This window comes from Rhinolophus ferrumequinum, chromosome 2, assembly GCF_004115265.2.
Source record: "Rhinolophus ferrumequinum isolate MPI-CBG mRhiFer1 chromosome 2, mRhiFer1_v1.p, whole genome shotgun sequence".
Taxonomy (NCBI): Eukaryota; Metazoa; Chordata; class Mammalia; order Chiroptera; family Rhinolophidae; genus Rhinolophus; species Rhinolophus ferrumequinum.
The window spans coordinates 88,127,022-88,135,487 of NC_046285.1; positions in this window are offsets into that span (position 1 = coordinate 88,127,022).

The following is an 8,466-nucleotide window of genomic DNA, read 5'->3' on the forward strand; positions in this document are numbered from 1 at the left end:
AATGTAGATTCTGGTTTGGTGCCAGTGCTGAGCCTGAAACTACTCAGCAAAAGTCTCAGAGCACACTCAGGCTGGTTGCTGTCCAATTGGGGTTTGCCAGATATCAATAGTTTTCCAAGAAAGAGAGCTATGATTGTGGGGCTGGCTGCTTGCCAAGAAAGTATCTCTGGCTTTGGGAGAATTGGATCAGCCAGTGTCCCAGGGAATCAGCAGTGTGGAGTGAGCAGAGCTCATTAGACCAATCAGATTCAGATTTGGCCATGTGGGGGCGGGCTCAACACAGAAAAGATGGCGCCTGCTTGCCTGCTGGCTGCACAGGAAGAGGACCTCTCACAGGAAAAATGATGACTGTCCTCCAGCCCTGTCCTCAAAGCCACACACTTCCATCTATGCCCTGTAAGCCTTCGATGTCACCTGAGTAACTATCCCTTCGCTGGAACCCACGGTGAATGCCTGTGAGTGAGTGAGTCAGTGTGTGGGCCATTTAAGAGGACAGCTGGGTTTCCGGCAGCCTTCTGTCTCACCAGGATGGCAGGAATCTCCGTTGTTTTTCATGGTCAGATGTTGTGAGGACTCCTCTTCCTGGCACCGGTACTCCAGGCTTGGGAGCCTGATGTGGGTGGCTGGGGTCCCTCGCTCCTCAAGGGGGAACCTCCATGGTCAAGACATGCCTACTGATTCTCAACTACCCCACAGAGGTTTGGTGCCACTTCCATATCTCTGCCTCTCCTACCAGTCTCAATGTGGTTTCTACTTTATATGTTTAATTACAGGACTTCTGTTTGGCTAGAGTTCTGATGGTTCTCCAGGTTGATTGTTCTATAATTTAGTTGTAATTTTAATATGTTCATGGAAGGATGCAGGCACAGTTTTTATGTATTCCACTGTCTTGGATCTCTCCCCTTACATTATTTTTCTAACTCAAATAGCATTCAGTATCTTTTCTTAGAGAAATAGGGTTTTGAAAGGAGTGGAGTTATTTAAAGGCACTGGAACTTATAAGTGCATTATGATCAAAGTGTCAGCATTCAATAACAGACATTTATTGTAGTACGTATATACCATGGAATACTACTCAGCCGTAAGAAAAGATAAAATACTGCCATCTGTGACAACATGGATGGATCTTGAGAATATGCTAAGCGAAATAAGTCAGATGGAAAAAGTCAAGAGCCATATGATTTCACTCAAATTTGTGATATAAAACTGAAAGCAACAAATGAACAAACAAGACAAAAAAGCAAAAACTCCTTGACACAGACAACAGTATGGTGGTTACCAGAGGAAAAGAGGGGTCGGGAGGAGGTAGAAAAAGGTAAAGGGGGTCAAATATATGGTGACAGAAAGAGATTTGACTCTGGCTAGTGAACACACAATGCAACATATAGATGATGTATAGAATTGTACACTCGAAAACTATAAAAATTTTTAACCAACATCCCACCAATAAATTTAATAAAATTAAAAAAACACTAAATGTAGTTTTATATACAATATAAAATTTTTCTATCAGCTATATAATTTAATAGTTCATAAAAACAACCTTTCACTTATTTAATCTTATTTAATACACGTAGTAACACTGTGAGATGGGGATTCTTAGTCTTTTTCATAGATGGGAAGTAACTAAGAGTTGGGTCTCCTACCAAAGAAGTACATGCACATATGTCTTCTGACTTAATAATCACTACATGTTCTACCAATGTTCTCCTTTCCCTTTGTGTAACCAATAATTAGTGTTAAGTTCAATTCCTGACATTACAGCACTTATGGACTATGTGACTTTGGTGAAATTATTGAACTTTTATGTGCTTCAGTTTCCTCCTCTATAAGATGGGGATACTCGCTGAACCTCCTTCCACAGGTGTTTGTAACTGCAATTGAGTTAATTTATGTAAATTGTTGATATGAATCCCTATCACATGATGAGCAAGCCCTACATACCACTTATTGCTCTCATTTCATTTTTGAACTCAAACTTACAAAATGTATCTTAGCAATAAGAAAATTTTGGCTCTTTCACTTTAATTATTGAGTGACTGAGTTCATTTTATCTGAGCTTCAGTGGGAAATGTCTTCACTTTGAGGTGACTCAGGAAACATACCAGTTTTCCCTTTGAAAACAAATCCATCCCAAAATGGAAGAATAACCTTTCAATTAGAAAATAGAAAAGAAAAAAATATATATCATTTATGCATGATTCAGCCCAGTTTTTCTTTAAAACCTTTACTCTTCAAGTTTCTATCACTTGCATTTTGCTTAAGTCTTTTGTTTTCAACTTGTGGAAGAAATTGATTGAATAAAAACTCTAAGGGAATAAACAACCACAGAACATAGCTCATTCAATACACAATTTTGCATTCTTTGATATACAATGCACATTAATTTTCAGGTTAAAAAGAAAACAATCTTCATATTTTTATTGCTTATATGAATTATCATTTCAAATTTAATGAATGCATGTTCCATTATTTCATGTGTATATTTCGTCTGGGGTTGCATAACAGAAGGATCTATTTTCTTCTGAAACCTTTTGTGATAGTTTGAAAGGATCAATGACTATTCCCTGTGATTCAGTTTCACATGGCTATTTCCTATGAGCCCTTAAAACTTAGAATCTCAGTGCATTTTTGTCTGCTTAATAATTTTAAATCTTCTTACTTCATTCTGTGATTATGCCATCCCTTGACAATGGTTTTGCTAAAAGATTTTCAAAAGCTGAGTCCTGGGAGGAGAGACAGGTTTCAACTTTGAATGCTGTTTTCTGATCAATTGGACCTCCTTAATCCTCTTCTTCCTTTACTCGACTGTGTTCTGGTAAATAGCTGTCAGCAAGGGAAGGAGTTCAATACCTTTGGGCCATGACCCACTTAAATGCTCCTTCTGCTAGGGAGAAAAATCCATGGCAGCCTTAAATGTCAGTATTCTCCTGGCATCCCTTGGTATCAGGTTCAGGGGTTCGATTGCCATGTGTATATATAAATTCCACCCTTTTCAAATAAAATACTGGAAGTTATTACATCTGTCAGGTGAAGCAGAGGTAAATACAAGCCTGGAATACAAAGATTCATTCCATGTTTACACTGTAAACAATAGCAAAGCCAGGAGACATTCTAATATTTGGACCTAGAGGATAAATTCTATAGCTAAGGGTATTCTTCACAAATTGGCGGATTATTTTTATCCTACTCATTTCCAGATAATCCATGATTAATCACTGGCACAACATTACAATGCAATGTTCTATCAAATTTATGCAAAAGATTGACCTACTTTTTGTGTTTTTAAACACCGAATGCTTCTTTTTCACTTCAGATATAGTGAGTGTGCTAGGAATTTTATTACAATACAGTTCTTCAATTCCCTGGGAGTTTGGACATAAGTAGAAAGACATTTCTTAATAAAAGCCCACCATGAATATAAATATGAACAGGAAAAGGGTAATATGAAACACAGCTGTCAGTTTACCAATTGTTAGGGAGTTATTTTAGCTGCAAGCAGGTCACAAAAAACCTCCCAAATTAAATGTCCATTTTTATTTCAGTGAATTGGTCATAAAATTCTCTGCCACATCTCTTTTATAAGATGATAAGTCATGATATTATGCAAAATTGCAAATGTATACATTTTTAGAATATAAAGATCCTCAAAAGGAAACCCAGTATTCTTCTTACGAGAGATAAATCATGGTTTCCCAATGTGCTACACTGAGGTTTTTCAAGCTCAATTGGGACAGCATTATAGAAGAGTCCTGTATGTTTACCTGAGCTCTGCTTTTTCTTTCTTTCAACAATTTTCTACAATTATGAAAAATAGAGCAGAGCTTGTGCTTCTTTGAACAGCTATCATGTTTTACCCTGTTTTTAAATTCATTTTTGCTCTCCTCTTCCACTCTGCTTTCTATACTTCACTGGTGGAAAAGTTTCATTTTTATATGGCAGTTTAATATGAAAACAGAATAACAGGCTGTAAGTTTTGGCTCAGGTGAGTTTAGAACCAATCATTACTGTCAATTCAATGTCAAGGTTCAAATCCATGGAGCACACAAGACAGATGTTTTCATAGTTGTAATTTTATTTTCTCACTGTAAATTTTGCTTCCAATTGACGTAGTTCAATTATAAAACAATTTATTGTGATTTTACTTGAGACCAAAAGCTACCTACCCCTGAATTTTCTGGAAGCCAGTGCAGGATAGAGTTACTACCTCCCACTTTGTGGCTCTTGAAGAGAGATCAGCTAGCAGTAGATAAGCTAATATTAATGCAATGGTACCTCCAAGTACATAATGGTTGAATGTGTTAGGGACATAGTTAAGATTTACCCCAGAAATCAAGATTATTTGGTTCTACAATTTCTTAAGCATAGTTTGTTAAAATTAGTACACATGGTATAAGGAGTAAAAATAACTTTTCAAGTTATTCGCTACTTACAACTCAGAATGCACACACACACACACACACACACACACACAGAACGTACATACAATGTCCATTAAAATTTAGTAAGATTTTTTTGGTTTTGAGTGCTGTTTGTTGAATAGGAATATAGATAAATGTGAACTAATTGATGAAAATTTCAATATAGAGTTGATACTATGAGCCAATAGAAAGCATTTGCACACTTATTTTTAATTTCTTGAGACCTAGTTATCAAAGGTAGAGATGCGAGTATTGGAAATTTAATATTGCAGTATTTGAAGCCATTTATTCCACAACAATGGAGACAATAACATATAAGGAACTCTATTTACAAAGCATCAGAGAGGATACTCACATTTGTAATATAAACTCTAATTTAAAATTTAGGCATTTGAAAATCATTTTTGAGAAAAACTGCCTAGATATTGAATGCACCAGTTTTTTCTTGTTAATTTGATATTTTTGTACCATGTTGGGATCTTTCCTTCCATCAGAATGCCAAGTAATTAAAAATTTCAATGAGGATAATATATTTTCTTTTGCCCCAAAGCCATTTTAATAGGAAAATATGTAGCTCTTCTTCTGGGCACATGAAATTAATTTTAATGTTTTGATAAAGCTCTGTGGCTGTCAATAGGATCATGTAATTGTATTTTTTCATGGAAGCTATTAGATAGATTCTAGGTATTTCCTCATCAATATTTGAGTTACATGAAAAATATATCTGCAGTTAGGAAATATCTATGCTTGTGAAGTCATGACCTTTACTTGGTAGAATATTAGAACTTCAGTTTCTAAACCCCTATTAAGCTCCCCAGAACATGGAATTATTCATTTATTAACCTTCACTTTTGAACATCTGCTTTTTACAAGGGTAATGTCTGCTCACCCTTCAGTCCTGTACTGAGGGAGAGAAGACCGTTTTCATTCTTCAGCAAGAGACTTTGGTTTTATGTCAGATATCAATGGTGACAATCAATGAGTTTGGGGAAAAGAAGTTGTTTAACTCTATAAAATATTTCAGAAGAGAAGGGATAACAAATAATTGTGACTAATTATAACAATTAAGAGGATGAAATCATGTCCAAAAGGAAATAAGAGTAAAATGTCTGCCTTGCATAGTATTGAATGACAATCTAGATAATATTTGATTTGGTTTCCTCAGAAGAATTAAGTTCTGGCTATTTGCAGATTACTAAAATAAATAAACCAATCTTTTTTTCCAAATTATTTAAAGTAAAATTAATTCCCTGAGTAAAATTGAATGCATATAATTAATATGGGAAGTAAATCCTTTAATTAGAAAAGTCAAATAATTATTTTCTTGAAAGAAATGAAATTACTGCAAAACTTTTTGAACAGATAATGCGGAATTATTTAATAGATAATTTTAAGGAACCTACAAAGAGGGAATTTAACTAATCAGTAAAATATTTATAGAGCATTACGAGGTTAACTTTCTTCTCCAGGAGATTCCTTAGAACTTCAGCATTCATTTCCAAGTCCTAAAATAGAATGACTGTCCAATGTCAAAGTTTCATTGAACAACTACTTAGACAGCAAATTTATTTTTATCTTAGAAATTATTAGTCAAATATGTTCTTAACAATTAAAATTACGTTATTTAGAATTCACTGTAGTTAAACATATACCTACCCAAAGTCCACTTATTTTGCCAGTTATGTTTCTCAATGTTTAGGACATTTAAACTAAACTACTTCATATTTTAGGAGGAATTTTGTAACTGAGATGAAGAGAGCTATATAGGTTTCTAAATTCCAATATGATACTTAAAATACTAAATTGAGGCACTATTTTAAAAAATAGCATGGGGGAACAGGACAAACATTTAGCAAGATTCTTACTAAGATCTGGTTAAAATTGTTAGTTAGAGCTGAATACTATGCATGAATTTAAATCATAAATAAATAATTTAATACTAAATAATGCTACTGCTGCTTAATCAAAGTTTATACTTTGAATAAACATATCCTTAACACATATACATAAAAATTAAGAGATTTTTCCCAGACATTTTTATTTTTCTCATTAAAAATGATATAATTATTTTAAAAGATAGGTAACACTCTTTAATATGAGACATACTGTTCCAACAGGATCTTGAGAATATGATGTTAAGTGAAATAAGCCATACAGAAAAAGTCGAGAACCATATGATTTCACTCATACGTGGGATATAAAACTGAAAGCAACAAATGAACAAGACAAGTAGACAAAAACTCATCGACACAGATAACAGTTTAGTGGCTATCAGAGGGTAAGCGGGGAAAATGGGGAGGTAGAAAACGGTAAAGTGGGTCAAATGTATGGTGACAGAGACTTGACTTTGGGTTGTGAACACACAGTGCAATACACAGATGATATATTATAGAATTCTATCTAATTTGAAATCTATTAACCAACGTCACCTCAATAAATTTAATAATAATAAAAAAAGACATACTGTTGCACGCAATAAGATATGAAAGTAGCCTGAACTAGACCATGAATACCCACATTTAAATTGTCTATATTGTAGCCTATCACATTTAGGTAATATAGTGTTGTGGTTTAGTAAGTGGGCTCTGAACTCAGGTTGTACTTGAATTTGCTCTGTGTCCCTAACTGTGTGACCTTCAGTAGAACACTAGATCCATCTAAGCCTGCTTTCTTACTATGAAATACAGAGAGTGATAGTAACTACTTCAGAGGATTGTTGGAAGGATTGAGAACATTACATGTAATTTGCTGAGCACAGTGTTCATACCAAGTGCTTCATTCTGTGTGGTCTGTGAACATAACCATTTTTCATACAGGGACACATGAAGAAGGAAATGGTGTCAGCCTTAGACTATTCGAGACCTTTCTGCTTTATTAGGCCAGAAAGAATCTTGGAGACATATATGCTTCTCCTTTACCGCAGCTCACTTGGGAGAAATACAGTTCTGTCCCAGAGCATGTAGACACAAGCAAATCCTAATGCCTCCACTTCATTTGGAATGGGTGCTGATATGTGGTTGTCACGAAGAACGCTCGATGGTATAGCTGTGCACTGGAAATTGCTTAACTTTTTCCAGGGGCATTATCTTGCCCTAGAGCTTTAGGATTACAAAACAATGTTTAACATTGTTTATTTGTGAAAGTAACAATCCTATAATGGTCATTAATAATGCAAGCAGTTTAAAATCCTGAAGTACAAACCTTGTTTCAGCAAGGAAGATAAAACAGTTGAGCTACTTGAAAAATAGGCTCTCATTTCTAATGAGAAGGTCTTGATTATAAACAAGCAATGAAATTAGGCCTTCTCTTCTGGGGGAAATAGATCAGGTGAAAATTTCTAATGCCAGTGTGCTTAAACCACTAAAAGATGACTGAATTCTTATTACTGGATGTGCCGGAATTGATAAAACCTATTCATTTGTTTAACATTTTGTAGCTTGAGAACTTGGATAAACTTTGAACACCCAGCTTAGTTTAGGGGTCCAGAAATGGTTAACCTTGATTCTAGAGAAGTGACCACCATCTCCTTACATTTTTATTAATAGCCTTTATTAAGAGGGATTTATCTACACTGGGAAAGGATCTTGCATTGAGACCGAGGCCAGGAGTTTAATGGAAGTATAGTTGGTGCTGCTACCTCCTTCTAAGTCCACTAATCAGGAAAAAAAAAAATCTTATTTTTTAATAGCCTTGTATTAAGGTGGTTCAGTTAGAATGACAAGATAAGGAGATTTAAGATTAAACTGTTCCTCAACTTTTACCATGTCATTTAGCTAACTCAGACACTATCTGGAAGTGGATATAGTAGTCTTGTGCATGAGGAAAAAAAAGTGAAAATAATTGTAGAATTGAGTGCTTCGGCAATGTCTGGAAAATTAAAGAGTTGTACTTTTGGTAAGAAACAACAAAGTTTAGTTTTGGCATCCATGTTCAGGGTGGGAAATTTAGTCCCTTTACTCACTGTGCCAGAGCTACGTTAGAACCTTGAGATTTCAAGATAAAATGCTCAAAGATTCTTAAACAGATTAAATTAAATACTAGTTGC